Below are 20469 nucleotides of genomic sequence, written 5' to 3' on the forward strand. Positions count from 1 at the left end.
GACCTTCCATTTAAGAGGGGAGGAATATGTTATGTATTGTGTGTTCTCCTCCCACCTGTGGTGGTGCTGTCACAGCAGATAAATGGTTGGGTGTTCTCTTGGTTAAGTTTAGCTCTCTTTGTTCGGAACACTCCAGAACTTCCCTTTCCCTTCGAATAAAGCACTTCATGTTTGAATCTCTGAGTTCTGAGTTCTAATTGTTTCTAGGTAAAAAAGGTACCGACACAACACTACCGACATCTCCCGCCTCCACACACAGATTACCCTCATGATCTCTAATAGGCCCTACCCTTTCTTTAGTTATTCTCTTACCCTTAATATATTTATAAAACATCTTTGGGTTTTCCTTGATTTTACTTGCCAAGAATTTTTCATGCTCTCTCTTTGCTTTCTCAACATCCTTTTTAATTGCACCCCTGCACTTTCTATACTCCTCTAAAGATTCTGCAGTATTTAGCCCTCGGTATGTCATACGCCTCTTTTTTTCTTTATCCTGCCCTGTATGTCCCTAGACATCCAGGGGGCTTTAGATTTGTTAGTCCCACCTTTTTTCTTTAAGGGCACATGTTTGGTCTGAACCCTCCGGATCTCCTCCTTGAATGCCTCCCACTGCTCTAACACTGATTTACCTTCAAGTAGCTGTTTCCAGTCCACTATGGCTAAATCCCCTCTGAGCTTAGCAAAATTTGATTTTCCCCAATTTAGAATTTTTATTCTTGGTCTATCCTTGTCCTTTTCCATAACTACCTTAAATCTAACTGAATTATGGTCACTAACACCAAAATGCTCCCCCACTGATACGCCTTCTACCTGCCCAGCTTCATTCCCTAAAGCTAAGTCCAGAACCGCCCCCTCCCTTGTTGGGCTTGCTACATGCTGGCTAAAAAAGTTCTCCTGGATGCATTTTAGGAATTCCGCACCCTCTATGCCCTTCACACTAATTTTATCCCAGTTAATATTGGGGTAGTTGAAATCCCCTACTATTACTGCCCTATAGTTTTTGCACTTAGAAATTTGTCTACATATTTGTTCTTCTATCTCCCTCTCACTGTTCGGGGGTCTGCAGTACACTCCCAGCAGTGTGATCACCCCTTTTTTGTTTTTCAATTCGACCCATATGCCCTCGTTTGATGATCCCTCCAACATATCATCCCTCCTCACAGCTGTAATAGCTTTAATCAATACCACGACCACCCCCCCTCCCTTTTTACCTCCCTCTCTATCCCGTCTGAAAATCCTGTAAGCAGGAATGTTGAGCTGCCATACCTGCCCCTCTTTCAGCCATGTCTCTATAATAGCTATAATATCATAGTCCCAAATATCAACCTGTGCCCTCAGCTTATCTGGCTTGTTTGCTATACTCCTTGCATTGAAGTATATACCATTTAGTACAGGCAAATCTCCTTGTTGACTACTATCTAGCCCTTGATTCCTCTGTCCTTCCAATTTATTTCTACATTTTTGTTTTCCAATTCCAGTTTTTCTTCCCTCCCTACTGACTCTATTCTTAGGTTCCCATCCTCCTGCCAAGCTAGTTTAAACCCTCCCCAACAGCACTAGGAAACCCCCCTCCCCACTTCCCACGAGGATATTGGTCCCAGCTCTGTTGAGTTGCAACCCTTGCTTGTACAGGTCCCACCTCCCCCAGAAACAGTCCCAACGCCTCAGGAATCTAAAGCCCTCCCTCCTGCACCATCCTTCCAGCCACGCATTTACCTGCTCTATCCTCCTATTTCTGGAGTCACTAGCACATGGCACTGGGAGAAATCCAGAGATTACTACCTTTGAGGTCCTGTTTTTTAATCTGACTTCTATCTCCCTAAACTCTGCCTGCAGGACCTCATCCCTCTTTCTACCTATGACATTGGTACCGATATGGACCACGACATCTGGCTGTTCACCCTCTCCCCCCAGAATGCTTGGCAGCCGTTCAGTGACATCCTTGCCACTGGCACCAGGGAGACAACATACCATCCTGGAGTCACGTCTGTGGCCGCAGAAACGCCGGTCTGCTCCCCTCACTATTGAATGCTTAGCCCAGGAGCAGGTGTAGGCTGTGAAACATCACTATCACTTATGCACGCACCATCGACCGTGAAAAAATAGCAAGGAGCATTGATCGCTCAAGTGGTGCATGTGTGGTAGCAGGGAAAATATCATGACCGAAGGCTTAGCTGAAGGTTCAGAGCTCTAGGGGTAGAACAAAAGACAAGTCCAAGGCCCCTGAAAGACAAGAGGGGTAAAGTTGTTTGATGTTTTGGAGATGAGATGGGTACATAATAAACATGTTAAACAATTCTGAAAATAAATTATGAAATAAATTCTATTTTTCAGAATATATAGTGGAGGGTGTGGTAAATCAACAAGGTCATTCAAAGTTTAAAAAATAAATCAGAGATGTGATTAAGAAATTCTATAAGGGATATAGGGGGAGAAATTCAGTATCGCCCCATTTGGGGCGCAATTATTGGCCGGGTGCGAAGATTAGCGCCTGGCGCTAATTATCGCCTCCGACTGCAAACTTGGCTTTTATCGCCCCTGGAGGTGATTGGAGCGCTAAATCAGGCGCTTCACAACTGTCTTAAGGCGCAAAGGCCGAGGAGCGAGGCGCTACCTCAGAGCGCTAGCGAAACTCATGTGATGTCAGTCAGCAATGGAACACAGACACACACTGGCGCCGGCCAGTTCTTAAAGGGGAGTTCTGATGAAAGGTCATTGACCTGAAACGTTAACTCTGTTTCTCTCTTCACAGATGCTGCCTGACCTGCTGAGTTTCTCCAGCATTTTCTGTTTTTATCTTACAGGGGTGGGTTGATCTTGCTCTCCATCCACATCCTGCTCATTGCAGCCTTGAATTTCAGCCTGGAGAGACCTGTACATCAAATGTGCTGGCAAGAACAATGGAGACCCCCAGGGAAAGAGCTCAGAGTGCAGCCCCCACAGTCTCCTCTTAATAGATATAAGGAAGGGCAAATCAAAATGAACCTGCAAAGTGCTGCTCAGTACCCAAAACTCCTTCACACAATGTTGAATCTCTCCAGAAGTCTCTCTCTCTCTCAGAATGCGTGGTGCAAAAATGTCACCAACAAAAAAAGGCAGGAAGCGGTCGCTTTTAAATAGCGCTCCCCCAATCCCTTCCTGACTGCAAAACACTCCCCTCAACCTGTCGTTGCTAGCGGCAGGCGGTAAGGCAGGGGGCGCCACTCAATATCCGGTCCGGGGCGCTACCGGGGCATTGCACACTCGACTGACGTCACGATTTGCCGGCGCAGGAGATCGTGGTGGTAGTGTTTTGCGCCTCGGCAAAATGTCTAGTTAATGTCGTGAGCGGCGCAAACATTGCCCTCTTAAGGCGCTAACGGGAGGCGCAAACCAACTGAATTTTTCCCCCATAATGTGGTACTTTTGACTGTGTTTGGTTGTTTTTTTTAGTGATTCTGAAAGCATGCTTTGCTTCTTATGGATGTGCAGCCAGAAACACAAATTATAATGATATAGATCGATACAGGAAACTCTTTATTATCTGGCACCAACAGGACCGGCGTGGTGCCAGTTTATCAAAAAGTCCGGATTACAGAGAGGTATAGTTTAAAAGGTACGAGAGCTCCGTACACAGCAACAAATCCAGGCTTCCCACATATGCAGGAACTCCAGCCACAGACCAAGCATTCCTGTTGCTTAGCAACAAGTGCACGAATCCCAGTTACACAGCCACAGATCCAGGAACTGCCACTAATATGAAGTAAAACTTACCTGAACCTACTCCTGAATTTCGCCGGTTAACAGAGATTTCCGGTTGTTTAGGTGCCGGTTAAAAGAGAGTTCCCTGTACTTGGTGGTTGGTGTGTATGGAGTAAATAACCTTCTATGCTCTCAATTTTTCACCAACATTTTGTCTCCTTCCTTGATGTCTGACTTTTGAACACTCTTTCCTCTTGTCAGCATACATTTCAGTTGTCCTTTGGCACCTTGTTATTTGAATGGTTGTCTTTCTTTTGGGTTAGATCATTCTTGGCTTTGCTCATTTGTGATGAAGTTTGTTGATTGAAAAAGGCTGTGGCATCAATTGTGAGAGGAGCGCTATGGTTGTTTCCCATGATTTTCTGCAATCTGTACTTCTATTATTTTCTATCTAGATGGGTTGAGCAGACTACCTTTTCAAAGTAACAGAAAATGCTGGAAATACTCAGCAGGCCAGGTAGCATCCGCAGTATTTTGCTATTGTACCTTTTCAAAGTGCCTTTATGAGTATTTCTGCTTCTCCTTTGGTTTTGAGCCAAGATGGTGCTACCTTGCTGTGATTAAATTTAACATATAGTGAGAATTGCTGTGAATTCAACACTGTTAAATGATGGGCCATGGTGATCCTTAATTTCTGGAATTCCACAAACTGAATATTCTGTCCAAGTATGGTATTGCGGCTTGAGCAGATGTTGATTGCACAATTTTAATTTCTAGAAATCTGGAGCTGCTCAGCACTTGCAAGCAGGTAATTGCCAGATGGAAAGTGGCCATAGAAACCAATACTACTTTATGGATGGGTATTCTGAAAGTTCATACATCACAAGTGATTCTTGCTCGTTTTCTTAACTTTGTTATCAAGCAAACCATGCAAGACTTCGCAGCTTCCTCAGCCTTCCGACTGATGCCAGGGAGCCGCACATTTTCACATTATGACCTTGTCCTCGTGATTCCTAGGTCACCGCAAAGTGCAATGCTTACTGTGCAATCTCACAAAATCTCAGATACAATGGCCCCGATTTTCCCCCAGCTGCTGGGCGGGGGCTGAAAATCCCGAATTTGGGGGTCCCGACACCATCCCGCCCAAAACCTCGCCCCACGTAAGTTTCAGGGGCGGCGGGTACCCGCCCCGCACTGGGACCCGCCGAAACCAGGCGGGAAGGGATTAGTGCCAAATAACTGCCTGTTAACAGGCAGTTTTTAGCCTAATCCCCATTTTGAGGGGTTTCGTGTGGGCTTCCCGACGGCTCCAAACCACGCCAGGTTAGAGCAGGCGGGCCGTCGGGTTGAAGGAGTTGATGGGGTCACGATGTTGGCGCTCAGGTGAGTGATGGGTGCATGAGTGTAATGGCAAGTGTGTTTGGTGTGTCTAAAGTGTGTAAAGAACTTTTACTTACCTGTACTTACCTTTACAGCCTTTCTTCCTGTAGCCGTCAGGAGCCCGTCACTCAGCCGGAACTGAAAGTTGAACGGCTGCGATCTGTCAAAAGTGACAGCCTTCAGCTTTGAGTGCCGGTAAGAGTTCTAACTGAGTCTGTGCAGAATGACTCATGTCAGAACTCAGACTGTCAGTGTTTGACAGCTTCAAACAGCTGTAAAACGCTGATATTTCATCTGTCAAAAACTCTTGACAGATGAAATTTCAGTCTGTGACATCACCTGTTGCCGGGTGACCCTTAATTGGCCTGCTGAGCCCGCTGGGCGGGCTCAACAAGGTCAATCAAGGGAAAATCGCGCGGATTGGCCGGACGTCGAAGTAGGCGGGTCAAAAACCCGAAAGGGGAAGTCCCGCCTTCTTCCCGACAGGTTCGGGAAAATCTACCCCCATATCTCTGAAAATATCTGTCAGCATGCCACAGATGGTTCTTCTCATGCTCCATAGTGACTTATATGTCTCTTATCTGTAAGGACATTACATCACTGCTTGTAGTACAGTATCTTTCATAATTATTTGTCTGACTTGGAGTGAAAATCTTTGGAGTCACAAATTGTGGAATAAAGCATATAAATTCACCAGTCAGTTTAAAAGATTAATATCCTACAGTTATGCCATATGATTGCAATTGTAAAAGCTACCTACCTTTAGATCCAGAGTACAGGGTTCAGTTACAGCTTTCCAAAGATAGAATCAACAGATTTAATGTCTTTAATAATCTTTTAGGGTTGACCACATTCAAACATGTGGAAATGAACATAAGAACATAAGAAATAGGAGCAGGAGTAGGCCAATCGGCCCCTCGAGCCTGCTCCGCCATTCAATAAGATCATGGCTGATCTGATCCTAACCGCCAATCCACTATCACAGAACCATCTCCTGAATCTAACAGAATTAGACACACAAAATAGGAGCAGGATCAGGCTACACGGCCCCTGGGCCCGCTCCGCTACCCACAGGGCCATGACCGGTCCGAACCTAGACTCATGTCCAAATTCCTGCCCGCTCCCCATAACCCTTAATTCCCTTTACTTCTAGGAAACTGTCTATTTCTGTTTTAAATTTATGTAATGATGTAGCTTCTACAGCTTTTTGGGGCAGCATATTCCAGGGACCTACCACCCTCTGAGTGAAGTAGTTCCTCCTCATCTCAGTTTTGAAAGAGCAGCCCCTTATTCTAAGACTATGCCCCCTAGTTCTAGTTTCACCCATCATCGGGAACATCATCCCCGCATCCACCCGATCCAACCCCTTCACAATCTTATATGTTTCAATAAGATCGCCTCTCATTCTTCTGAACTCCAATGAGTAGAGTCCCAATCTCCTCATATGTCCATCCCCTCATCCCCGGGATTACCCGAGTGAACCTTCTTTGTACTGACTCGAGAGCAAGTATGTCCTTTCTTAAGTATGGACACCAAAACTGTATGCAGTATTCCAGGTGCGGTCTCACCAATACCTTGTACAACTGAAGCAATACCTCCCTATTTTTATATTCTATCCCCCTAGCAATGAAAGCCAACATTCCATTGGCCTTCTTAATCACTTGCTGCACCTGCATACTAACCTTTTGAGTTTCGTGCACCAGGACCCCCAGATCCCTTTGTACTTCAGTACTTTCCAGTTTCTTGCCATTAAGATAATAACTTGCTCTACGATTTTTCCTGTCAAAGTGCATAACCTCACACTTTCCAGTATTGTATTCCATCTGCCAAATCTCTGCCCACTTACTTAGCCTGTCTATGTCCCCTTGAAGGTTTTTTATGTCCTCCTCACTCACTACTTTCCCTCCCATCTTAGTATCATCTGCAAACTTTGATATGTTACACTCGGTCTCCTCCTCCAAATCGTTAATATAGATTGTAAAGAGTTGGGGACCCAGCACTGACCCCTGCGGAACACCACTAGTTACTGATTGCCAGTCTGAGAATGAACCATTTATCCCAACTCTCTGCCTTCTGTTAGATAGCCAATCCTCTATCCATGCCAGAATATTACCCCCAATCCCGTGATTTTTTATCTTAAGCAATAATCTTTTGTGTGGCACCTTGTCAAATGCCTTTTGGAAGTCTAAATACACTACGTCCACTGGTTCCCCTTTATCCACCCTATACGTTACTTCCTCAAAGAACTCCAGCAAATTTGTCAAACATGACTTCCCCTTCATAAAACCATGCTGACTTTGTCCTATTAAATTATGATTATCCAAATGTCCTGTTACTGTCTCCTTAATAATGGACTCCAAAATTTTACCTACCACAGATGTTAGGCTAACCGGTCTATAGTTTCCAGCCTTCTGTCTACTGCCCTTTTTAAATAAGGGTGTTACATTAGCAGTTTTCCAGTCTGCCGGGACCTTTGCCGAGTCCAGGGAGTTTTGGAAAATTATTACCAATGCATCCACAAACCCTACCGCCACTTCCCTCAAGACCCTAGGATGTAAGCCATCAGGTCCAGGTGATTTATCCGCCTTGAGTCCCATTATTTTACCGAGTACCACTTCCTTAGTGATTTTGATCGTGTTTTGCTCCTCCCCCCCTTTAGCCCCCCGTTTGTCCAGTGTTGGGATATTCTTAGTGTCTTCTACTGTAAAGACTGATGTAAAATATTCATTCAGTGTTTTTGCCATCTCCATATTTCCCACCATTAATTTCCTGGTCTCATCCTCTAAGGGGCCAACATTTACTTTAGCCACCCTTTTTCTTTTTATAAAACTATAAAAACTCTTACTATCTGTTTTTATATTTTTTGCTAATTTACTTTCATAATCTATCTTCCCTTTCTTAATCAATCTTTTTGTTATTTTTTTGCTGTCTTTTAAAGTTTTCCCAATCCTCCCACTAGATTTGGCTACCTTATATGCCCTTGTTTTTAGTCGAATACTATCCTTAATTTCTTTACTTAGCCACGGATGGCTGTCTTTTCTTTTACACCCTTTTCTTCTCAGTGGAATATATATTTTTTGGAAGTTGTAAAATAACTCCTTAAATGTACACCACTGATCATGTATCGTCTTACCCTTTAATCTATTTTCCCAATCCACTCTACTCAATTCCGTTCTCATACCTTCATAGTCTCCTTTATTCAAGCTTAGCACGCTTGTTTGAGATCCAACCTTCTCACCCTCTAATTAAATATGGAATTCAACCATGTTATGGTCACTCATTCCAAGGGGATCCTTTACTAGGACATTCTTAATTAATCCTGTCTCATTACACAGGACCAGATCTAAGGTTGCTTGCCCCCTGGTCGGTTCAGTTACATACTGCTCAAGAAACCCATCCCTAATACACTCAATGAACTCATCCTCAAGGCAGCCCTGCCCAATTTGATTTGTCCAATTAATATGATAGTTAAAATCCCCCATAATTATAGATGTTCCCTTATTACAAGCCTCAACTATTTCCTGATTGATACTCCATCCAACAGAGTTGCCACTGTTCGGAGGCCTATAGACTACGCCCACTAGTGTTTTTTTCCCCTTATTATTCCTTACCTCCACCCAAACTGTTTCATTATCCTGTCTTCCCATGTTATAGCAAGTACTTCTTGTTCAGTCTGGCTATATTGTTGCTCTGTGGGAGACAGCAAGTGATCAGCAGAACATTTTATTCCTGGCTTTATCAATCCGAGTTCCTGTTCCTCCATGATCATAGGAGTCGCATCCACACAAAATTATATGAATCTTTCAATTGTAACATTGTCATGTTTGACTTATAACTGAAATTTAACAACTTTCATGATTAATTCTTCAAGTGGTTCCCAATTATAGCAAAGTTACAGATGAAGTGTAAACTGCACATGATCGTCCCTTGTAGGTTTCCCACTTCTGCAGAATTTTTCACTTTTGTCTTTTGCATAGCTTTCAAGCTTTCATCTTCTTCGGGTTTGGTGATACACCATCTTCGCCAAATATCAAACCAAAAAAAAGTAGAGTTTATTCTTACTCAATGCACACTTTTCATAAATAAGTGCAAGACATTTTCTTCCAGTTTTTTCCCCCCATTAAGATCTTTAATTGATCATCATGCTCCACTTTGCTCGGTGCATAAACCAAATATCACCAGACACGTTCAGATGCTTGGGATGCCTCTTATTATTTTGTCAGTTAACACTCTGGAATGTCTCAACCGCAGATGTTCAATGTGATCCAAGCAAGTAGAGACTGTCATGATCAAATGGATCTGATTTCAATATGGTGGTAACCCAACTTCAGATTTAACTTGAAAAATAGAAAAGATGCATTTAGTTCTGCAACAATGTCCTCCACCTTTGGTATTTCATGTCATTCTCATTTGTTTGTGACACATAATTAAGATTTTCTAGGTCTGGGATAAGCCATCAGCTACAAATTCATTATCATTTTCCATTAGCCGATTTAGCAGCTTCTCAATTTTCTTTCAGAATTGGAACAGCAATTTCCTTTGTCATTGTGTGACAGACTGCATGGATTCATTCATGTGTAGTTCACTTGCACACCGTAGATCACAAATGCCTTGAAGATGTTTGGAAATTCCTTTCACATTTCAACACTGCTTTATTGATTGCATCGCTTATACTCAAACTACAACTCATGCCCTTTGTATGTTTAGGCAGGAACCAACAATTCCCTTCCTGCCTTTATCTCGTTGATCATAGCTGTCACAAAAATAAAGCATTATTGTCTACGCTGTATCATGATACTGGCTTCTTGCTGTCTATCACAGTATATATGGGGTAAAAAGCTAGGTTCGCTCATTTTGATAAAAATTTGTTTTGATACACAATAGCCCCAGAATATAAACATTATGCTGGTCATGTATCCAAGTAGGGGGCCAGACTATACAATTAAAATACAATCACCTTGTTTGAATGTATTGGCAGCTCTATTTGAGCTCAAGAGACATGGTTAGGAATTTCTTCAGGGATTCTCCCGATCGACTGTGGTAACTTTATTTGTGTCTCTATCTAGGGTTTCTGTCAATCTTACGGCGAAGTTATGGCGGCCGATCGGGAGAACCCCCAAGGAAATACCCAGCACTGTATTCAAATTTCTTCTGTCCACATAGAAGTTTGAACAGTATATTTCAGCGTGTCTTGTTCAAATTGGGGAATGTCCAAAGACAAAGAGAGATAAATAGCTAGAGAGACTCCATGAATGGTTAGCAACAAATCGCCACATTCATTTTCAGAGAACTTATGTCATTGTGGTTTAGTGCAGATGCAACTGTTACGTTTCCTATTTTCTCAGGAAGGATAGGTAAACCTCTAACTACTGTAAATTGCTTCTGTTCATTTAAAGGAAGGAGGGGCCACCGGCTTACATATTCAATATTTCGTTAAAGTCTGGTTCTCACGATTTGAGGGAAGCTCATGTGCTCCTGTTATTTAAGGGGACGAAATCATACTTAGTAGTTCTAGAACCCAGAGTTTGATGTTGGTTGTAGATAAACTGTTAAGAATTATAATCTCGTGGAAAGTTCAGCAGTTATTGGACATTTTCAGCATGGCTTTTAGATGTGTAGGTCCCCTCCCTCAATTATTTGAGTTCATTTATTGAGGAATTGACCAGAATAGTGGATGATAGTCGTCCTATTGATGTGTTGTATCTTGATTTTCAAAAAAGGTTTCATGAAGTACTGCAGAAATAGCTATTGCAAAAAAGATTGATCATATTGGATAATGGAACAGATATTATGTTGGATAAGTTGCTGGTTGAACTCTCAGGGGCAATGAGTTGTCAGTAATGAGATGGGGTCTGAGTAAGGCCTGGTCATGAGTGAAGGTCCACAGGCTCTGTATTGTAGCCATTGCTCTTCATCATTTTCATTGATGATTTAGATAAGGGCCTTAATGGAACCATTATTAAATTCATTAAGGTTAGTAATTCAGGCCAAATCAATAGGCTGAAGGCTGATTTAGGCAAGTTAGGAGAATGGACATATGTGTGGCAGATGTCCTTTAATGAAGATAAATGTAGTGTCAAAGTATTTGGGGGTTAGGAAACACCAGGCATTTTTATATCATGAAAGGGTGTCCACTGAAGGCAACAGATCGAGAGAGAGCTGGGGGTAATAACTGATCACTCATCAACAGTGCAAAGTGGCTAAAGGGAAAGCAAGTATGATTTTAGGTTTTATTGCTTGAATCATCAAGTACAAAATGGAGAGCATTTTTTAAGGCTCTGGTACATCTGCATTTCAAACAGTGTACCCAGTTTTGATCCCTGTACATGATGAAGGATATCAAGGCTCTGGAGAAAGTGTAGAAGGGGTGGCCAAGATGATACTTAACCTTAGAGCTCAGTTATGAGGAAAGGCCCCAACAGTTAGAGCTATTTACTTTGGAGAAACATAAACTTAGTTAGGATATGATTATAGTTTTTAATATGAAGGGATTGATTAAGTCCAATTGGACAGGTTATTTCAGATGGATAGAAAATGTAGGACGAGAGGACATACGTATGAAATCCAAGCCAAAGAGTTAGATTCGATGCCAGGAAGCATTTCTTTTCATAGAGAATCATCACCTTTTGGAATAGATTTCCAAAATCTGTGGTGGGTAAGGAATCATTGCAGTTCTTTAAGACAAAAATTGACATGTTCTTGGGAGAAAAAGGCATTTCTACTTACAGAAGATAAACTGCTAGTCAGCAGGGATTATGAGTTATGGGCTACCACAGTCTCCTGTAACCTTGATTGATTACCTTAGGGAGGTGGAAAGGAATTTCCTAGCACTTTTCCTGAATTGGCTGCAGACATTTTCCTCTGTTTTCTTTTGCATCTCAGAATATTACATGGTTTTCAGTAGTGGACAAGGTTGCACTGTTCTCTGGATGGGGTAGGCTTATTGAAGCCTGCCTGTACTTTCCATCATCTGCCCCGCCCAGACTGCTATCGTGGCGGTGTGGCCCTTATCACCAAATCACACTTTGGTCTCTCCCGTTACTCTTCTAGCATCTTCTCCTCCTTCGAGCACCTTACCTTGGTTCCACCCCTTTGCCTCCCTTTTAAAATCCTTGTTGTTAATCAACCCCCAAAGCCCCACTTCAAGTTTCTCCTCGAGATATCTTCCCTCAGCCTCTGGGCTGAGGACCTCCTCATGCTTAGTGATTTCAATCTCCACCTCAACTCCCCTTAGCCCTTTCTTAAGGTACCTCTACTATTGTTTAAACTACCTATACACAACAGCATGCAGCATAGGGTCGCCAAGCTTCCAAAACTGTCCTGGAGTCTACAGGAATTAAAAATTAATCTCCAGGAAACTACCACAAGCAACCCAGGAGAAAAATCAATGGGGCATCGTGGTTTTTTTTCCATTTTCTTTGAACACTTTTTATTCATTATAAAAATATTGGAGGTGGGTAAAGGACTGTTTAACTGACAGTCAAGACTCAGCCAATCGGGTAATGAAGAGTCTGTTTGCTTTCCAGTTTGCGTAGGAAGGTGCTGAGCCGCGAGGATAGACTGTCGGGCAACCAACAGCAAGAGTGTGGGGGCGGGGCAGTTGGAGGCAGCAGGTCATGTGATAAAAATTCCAGAAATGCATCTAACCAGAGTTGGCAACTCTAATTCAGCAGCCCCTGCTAGCTCACAAATTCCTCCTTGTAGACTGACTGATTTGTCCAATCTGGATTTAACTACTTTCTTAAACTGGAACATTCTTACAGGACTCTACTACTGCTAATAGAATGTTCCTAAAATCCTATACTTAAACTAATATCACGGGCTCTGTGTATTGCAACAAATGTTTTGCCCACTCGAAAAGTTTGTGTTTCTCCTCACCTCCTTTTGTTGCATTTGGCAATCCTCATTACCAATGTTGCAAGCAGATAGAATTGGGTTTGAATAATATCAAAAGAAAAATCACTTCTTTGACAGGATCCCAATAGTCAGGTTTAACTATTTCATCCTTTAGCTCCTCAGCCTGAGCAGATGAATAACCACTTCACAGCCAGGACTCATCGCCCTCTGCTGGATAGATATTTAATTGCATGACAGTTTTAAACAGGACAGGACTGGACCGAAAGTTCAGCTGTAATAACGACTGCATTTTTCTCATTTATACTATTTTTTTAACCACAAAATGCATAAAATGAGAATTTAACACATTTTCTACAAGCGATTTGTTCAATTTTAAATTGATTTTTTTTCTAGACCCGTGAGCAAAACTATTGTTTATGGTAAATCAACTGAGCATGCAGGTCACTGGTAAATTAAGACTATCAGAATCATGGAAATGACAACATAGAAAACCAATGCTGGCTCCTCAACTATCCACTTTAATCCCATGTCCTTGCTATTACCAACCCCCACCCCAATCTTCTCTGTCCGGTGAAGAAAGCCCCAATTTTCAGAGCTTTTCTTTATAATATTAACCTCTCATTTCTGGTAGCATTCATAGAATGACACAGAATCTACAGCATAGAAACAGACCATTTGGCCCAACTGGTCTATGCCAGTGTTCATACTTCACATGTGTCTCCTCCCATTCAAATAAATCTTTGCTATTGTGCAAATGAACAATGCTGACCAAAAAAGGGAGCCGTCTTCCCTCCTTCCTTTTCGCCTGGTCCTCAAGGAAAGCCAGGTTTGGTTCTCTATACTATGCATTTGATGCTAGAGCGAACAGCTGTTCCCTAGCTTCTGCTAATGTCAGTCTAAAGCTGGGTGATGGGAAGCATTCAAGAGCAGCCCAGATTGACTGACCCTCTAATTATCCTTTCTTCCCTTTTGGTAAGCACCTTGCCCACGCTTGCCACCTCCCCTCAAAAAAAACGTGCCTTTTTCTTTGTGGTGAGTTAACTGAAATTGCATGCTGCTGAATAGCTGGAAATTAATGCCAGATTTACAGCACAGAGCCACTTTCAAATGTGGCTCTGTACCTTTAAGGCTTACCATTCAATTGCTGAAACAAACCCATTTATAGCACAAGGCATTTTTATTGAAAGGGTGGCATTAGTTCAGCCTGGAGGTCCAAAATTCCATCGCTTCTCCCCTTACCGGTAAGTGCTGGTCAGTAAGCAGTCTCCATAGTTGATGTGGGAAGAAGTGAAAGGAGTGAAAATGGCCCGGAACTTGTGGTTAGTGGCGAAGTGACGGCGACCACTGCTGACTACAAAGAAAGTTGACTACAAAGATCCTGCAATCTCTATGGCAAAAACTTAAGGTTTCTCGATGTTAAATTGATTATAGCACTGTCAAAAGGGTATCCCCCAGTGCGATGCAGCAGTGACAGCATCAAGCTGTCTAACAGCCAATCACATTGAAGAATTCTCACAGACAGCAAACCAGGAAATAAAATTCAATTCACTTTTTAAAACTTTTACAGACAGCAAAATAAAGATTGGGACTTACACATGGGGTTAAGGTAGAAGCTGAAATATCAAACAAACTTTAAAAAAATATATATTTTAAAAATTATTTTAAAAATCTAGTAATTTTCTATCATAATGGAGAAATCGGACATTCTACAAATATAAAATTTGTTTTTCAGGGCCAGAACGGTTGTTAGCAGTCAATACGCCGTTAAAATCCCAGTTACACCTATTCCAACCAGGCAAACTTTTAATGGGATAGCAAAATACTGCAGATGTTGGAAATCCGAAATAACAACAGAAAATGCTGGAAAAACTCAGCAGGTCAGGCAACATCCGTGGAGAGAAATTTGAGTTGACGTTTCGGGTTGGACCCTTCTTCAAAACTGGAAAGAAAAAAAGGCTTTTTTTGGGGTGTTTAACAGCACAATTAAGTTTTCGTCAGTTTAACTGATTTTACTGGCAATGGGGAGTTCCACAGGGCAGACTGTGGCGGAGCAGTGAATGACTGACTGTAACTTCAGGATTTCCGCGTTTAGATGTGCATAGCAGTTCACTGTCGTTACCACCACAAAATCCGGGCCATTTTTTTTAAACTGTGGGGGTGAATTTAACCCTGCCAAATAGGCTGGTAGGCAGTTAAAATTGCCTATGTTACTTTCCCGCCCTCGAGCTGCCCAGATTCTGCCAACCGTGATTCTCACACAGGCCTCTGGACAGTCAGTTAAGCCGTTCGCCCAATGGGGCTATTCTTTAAATATACAGATTGGAGTCCGATGATGTGATCGGGCCCCAAATGCAACTTTAATTCAGACCAGAGTGGGAAAGCCGCTGTAGCTTTCCTGCCAGGCTGAAGAGATTCGGGACCGGTCAGGAAGATGAAGAGGCCCACAAGGAAAGTTTAGGTCTCCCATGTCCTGGGCTCCTCCCTCTTCTCTGCCATGAGATGCTTCCAGAACCCTCTTCCCCACACTTGCCTCCAAAGGTTGGCAGCCACTTCCTGTCTATTTCTAGGCAGGAAGTGGACCACCGGCATGTTAATGAGGTCTGGGAGTAAGAAAATGATTTCTGTAACAGCGGGTGCGTTTCCAACTCACCTCGCCACCCACTGGCCCAGAGTTAAAATTAGAGCACGCGTAAGTAGTGAAAAAAATCCCTTAAATTTTTCACAGCTATGAAGGAAGCATCATATTCAGTACTTGTAAAATAGCAGCTTCCCTTCCAGTATGGGGCAGACTTTGCGTAATTAGACTGGAGGTAGCCATGCTTTCTTTTGCCTACACCATTGTTCATAGCACCTTGAAAAATAAGAATCAAGCTATGTCTGATCCAATCAATGTTTGGATTCTCAACTAAAAGTGGGTTTATGAAAATAATTACATCTATTGAGGTAAACAGAGCTGGAAGAAGTGCTTATTTTAAAAGCAAGCCAAATAATTAAGATATTACAATGTTAGTAATACACAGCAAATTGCTGGCAAGCTATCAGTACACCGCACAATTGTAGATGTGGATTTTTCTTCCTATTTCCTCCCTTCTCCAAATTTTGCAAAGCATTGGCAGACACCACCTACTCATCTTACAATGGGAATTCACTGATGGCAAAGGAAGAATCCATACCTTTGCTAGTGATAATGCTGTTCAATTCCCCAAAATTTCACATCATTCAACAGTACGGTAGTTTAACTGAAATACAAGACCATCATCAGATTGAGTCTGGATTACAAAACCCCTATTGATCATTACTATTTATTTCATTAAATGATATTTATTCATTTTGAGGAAGATTTTTGCAGGTAGGGGTAGGTGTATCCACAGACCTTCCAATTTCACCAGGTCACATAACACCCTTATTTTCAAGTACACACACACACAAATATGATTTTGGGTAATAGATAATGGTAATGTCTGCATGTACACTTGTCATTGTTCAAAAATATGGTCATCAACCTGGAAATGTGCGAGAGTTGAAAGGTTGTTTTAGGAATGACAATTTGAAAATATGATAAGGAAAATATTGCGAATCCAATATTGCAGGGCTTCAAAATAGAAAATGGAAATATCATAAGACCAACACTCAAATGAAACTTTAAAAAATTCTAGAGTCTGGAAAAAATAAAAAGTCCTAACTGTCCTTCAATGTTTTGAAAAATGGTTCCCAAATATCAAATCAAGTATTTCATACCATTAGAATCTATTGCCACAGTTGAAAAAAAATTACATTTTCTCTTTTGAAGCAAGAATGTATTGCTGTCATTGTGGTAGCTCTGTTACTTTATGTAATACTGTTTAACTGAAGGAAATATTTTCCTTCCCTCTCTCCCAAAAGTCATCGTCTCATACCTTAGCTATCCTATTTGGCAATGAAGGAACAATCCATACAATGAACAACTGCGGTTTCTTGGGTGACCTACAAGGGCACACATTGAAGTTGTGGGTTGGCAATATCTGGCTATTTTCCCTCTGCCTTCCACAGATCAAAAATGGTAAGTTTATCCTCTGTGAATGTCACTCAAGAGTGGGTTCAGATTCAGGTCTCCTGTTTGAAAGAGTTTAGCTGTTGTGTTGTATCTGGCAGGTTATCTACAATATTGTTGTTTTTCCATTCAGTACAATAAGCATAAATTAATTTTAAGCAGTCATTATTTTTAAAGCACATTGGGTTATTTTATAGATGTTACTGGGAACAGCAAATAAAATTCAATCCTTAAAATGCAATACAACATCTCAAATTCACCTTGGTTGTTTCCCAATTTACAGCGAAGGAACGTTTGAGTCTTGTGCAAGCAAAAGAGAGAAAGTTCAGAAGTGATTTGACTACATTGTCTAATTTTTTTTTGCATCACTAACTACTTAATATATATGCAAAATCTTACTTTTTCATTGACCTCTACAGCCCTATGATTGGTCAGTTTCTAGTCGGGAATGTTATTCATCCAAGACGTGCATTTTTGATCAAATTTCTTTATCCGATTCCATCCGTATAACAACTTTATTGTTTAGTGCTGCTGGTGATAGTAATTTCATCTTCATGCATGCTTGCTTCCTTCAAGGGGAAGAAGATAAAAAGTCTAAAATTGTTATTTTTATGCAAATAGCCAAATGAACAACTCTCTTCCTGGTCTGAGCTGGCTAATAAGAAAAGGGTAGGAACACTACATTAGTTGGAAGCAATCACAATATAATTCTGCAGTGTAAGGTTGTACATCTGGTGACCAAGCAGAACATTTGATTCCTGGAATAAAGTAGGAGCCACAAACATTTATTTTAGTATAAGAGAATATTTTCTTAATTGCAACTTATGATATTCCTACTTGGCCATTATTGGTATAAGTTTAAAAATGCAAGGGTACAAGATATTCCACCTTGAAGGATCTTACTGAGCTAACTGGTAATCAACCTACAATACCCCTTATTTGCTGAGAGTTCATCCAAAACTCGTATTCTGCAGTGCATAAAATCCCACTAACTCATTATCGCTGTCCCTGCTGACCTACACTGGCCAATGGAAATAAAAAGAACAAATCGGAAAGATGTAAATCTTGCTGCCGATTCACTATTACCCATTTAACATAATCGCACAAAGTCAGAATTACCCCCCCTAGTGTCTTGGCCAACATTCCTCCCTCAACCAAAATAAATTAACTAGCCATTCATCTCACTACTGTGTGCAAATTGGTTTCTGTGTTTGCCTACATAACAGCAATGACCACACTTCAAAAGTAATTCATTACTTAAGTGTTTTGGGATATCCTGAGCACATGAAAGGTGCTATATAAATGTAAGTTTTTTTTTTAAACCATTAAAAGATTTGCATCTGGTGCACATTTGTAGGACAGGGAGTGGAAGACATAATGGGCTCGATTTTACCAGTCCTGAGGAAGTGGGTTTGGAGGCGTGTCAGCTGGTAAAAATCAGAAAAAATGGCTTCAGACACCCAACCCGCGTCCATCCTGCCCCCATGCGATTTTCCCGAGTCTCTGTTCAGCAGCTCCCAAACTGACCCGACACCAACCGGTGGGACAGGTAGTTAAGGCATTTTGACAGAGGCTTCCCATTTTCCTGCCTCTGATTCCTATTTCCCGTCTTGTCAGAAATAGTCCTGCTGCAAGGAGGCAAGTTGGTGGAGGACATGATTTGGAATCATTATTGGTGCAGAACTTTAAAAGCGCTCCTGTAACATGGCTGATATTCAAATGCAACAACTTTGTTGTTGGAGGTTTGGGATAAGATTTTGCAAATCTACTGACCTTGTGACTGGTCAAGCTGACACACATCTGCTGTTTGAACTGATTGGAATAATTTCAGGCCACTTTGAGTGTGCGCTGGCAAGCTTCTTGCCTCAACTGAAATCTATAACAACGGAATGGGAACTATTTACATCCTCTCATCCTGGTCGCCAGGTTTGGAGGAAGAGCAGCGCAGCTTAGTGCTGCCAGATGAACAAGTGGCACAGCCTCCTTGGAGGAAGATGAAGAGGACAAGGAAGAGGAGGAGGATGAGGAGGAGGACGGGGAGTGATGCCTTGCGGGGCCGATGTGGCCAATCCAGCAACAGGCGACCACATTGCTGGCCGTCAGGCAAGGGTTGCACTCATCCATGTCAGATTCACGTAAGTTTACGCTTCAACCATAGGTGGCTGGCACATGGAGATGAATATAAGTCCGACATCCTCAAACCCTAGGCATCATCTGTCCAATAAACGGTGGTTTGCGCTCAGTGTCGCCACCAACATTTTACATGGAAATCACCCTGAGCCCTCACTCTTGAACTTCCATTTCCCAGGACACAGAGGCCACACTTTAGGTGATGTCAGCAGATCAATAAACCTTTTTCCACACTGAACCCAGGTGCATCTGCACACAGACCTCGAGCTCACCTCCTCAGCAATTTGCAGCCAAGCTGCCTTGGTTTGCTGAGGAGGCCTCCTCCTTCCATTTCCAGGGAAGAGGAGCTCCTGACATCCTCTCACTCCCTCAACAAGAGCATGGAGAGAGCCCTCATTGAACCTGGGTGCAGCCTTAGTTACTGGGGCTGCCATCCCTGCAGCTCCCAGCACCTTTAAAAAACCTATGCATTTACCTGGTCGTCTGGAAGATACGGAGATTTGCGATCCTGGGCCTCTCCGGGAATGCGCGGGTAGAGGCCCACGTATCCCAGGGGCGCAAGCGGTTCGCAAGCGTCCCTGGGATCACGCGGGCTGGCCCAACCAATAAAAGGGAAAGCCCATTTATACTTATGGGGATTCCGTATGTACGGAACTCCCATAAGTATGAATGGTGATCCCTTAAAAAATACACGAGCACAGGAAATAAATGTTTTAAAATTACATATTTAAAATTTTTCATATATTTTAACAGGGCTAAAAATAAACTTACCTTATTGGACAGGGTTTTTAATGTATAAATGAGTGATAAAATTTTATTTTTCTATTTTTTTTTTAACTCTTATGCTGGTAAAAGCAGGCCTTATGCCTCCTTTTACCAGGCATAAGAATTTCACAAGCATTCACTGGGCGGAAATTGGGCAAATAGCGCAACTCTCCACCCGCAGAGGCCCATCTCCCGGGGATGCAGAGGATCTGTCAAGAAGATTCTCGACAGATCGCAAGTTCCGGGTTTTAGCGCATGCGCTTTGCATGCCTAAACCCGAAACTTGCGCAGTCCCTATGGGCGCGTACACACCTCATACGCACTCGTAGGGGTCACAAAATACGGCCCATGTTGTCGAAAGTCCAAGTTACAAAGCCTGCATAATGACCTGTTTTCACAGATCAGGACTATTTGAGTTATCAACTTTTTTGAAGCAGTTGGTCAACTTTCTAAATATGGTGTTACTAGGTATAACAATCTTGTATACATTATATAATAAATTGTGCATTACGTGGTACAACAATCCCGTAATTATTAAATTACGTAAGATTTTCACGGGCATTCAATGGTACTTTGACTAACCACCCTGGTACTTTGACTAACCACCCTGGTACTTTGACTAACCA

At 42.2% G+C, this 20469-nt stretch overlaps 1 protein-coding gene and 1 long non-coding RNA gene across 3 annotated transcripts in view; one reads left to right on the plus strand and one right to left on the minus strand.

Moving 5' to 3' along the window:
* slc25a21 (solute carrier family 25 member 21) overlaps positions 1–20469 on the minus strand; it is a 730433-nt gene that overhangs the window by 617402 nt on the left and 92562 nt on the right. The window lies entirely within an intron of this gene.
* Positions 11163–18960, plus strand: LOC147109429 (uncharacterized). The gene is made up of 3 exons (XR_015080272.1): positions 11163–11276; positions 16801–16957; positions 18875–18960. It is a non-coding gene; the product is annotated as an uncharacterized LOC147109429 (long non-coding RNA).

Source organism: Somniosus microcephalus, chromosome 12 (assembly GCF_052327205.1).
Source record: "Somniosus microcephalus isolate GS21.2 chromosome 12, FLI_Smic_1.0, whole genome shotgun sequence".
NCBI lineage: Eukaryota > Metazoa > Chordata > Chondrichthyes > Squaliformes > Somniosidae > Somniosus > Somniosus microcephalus.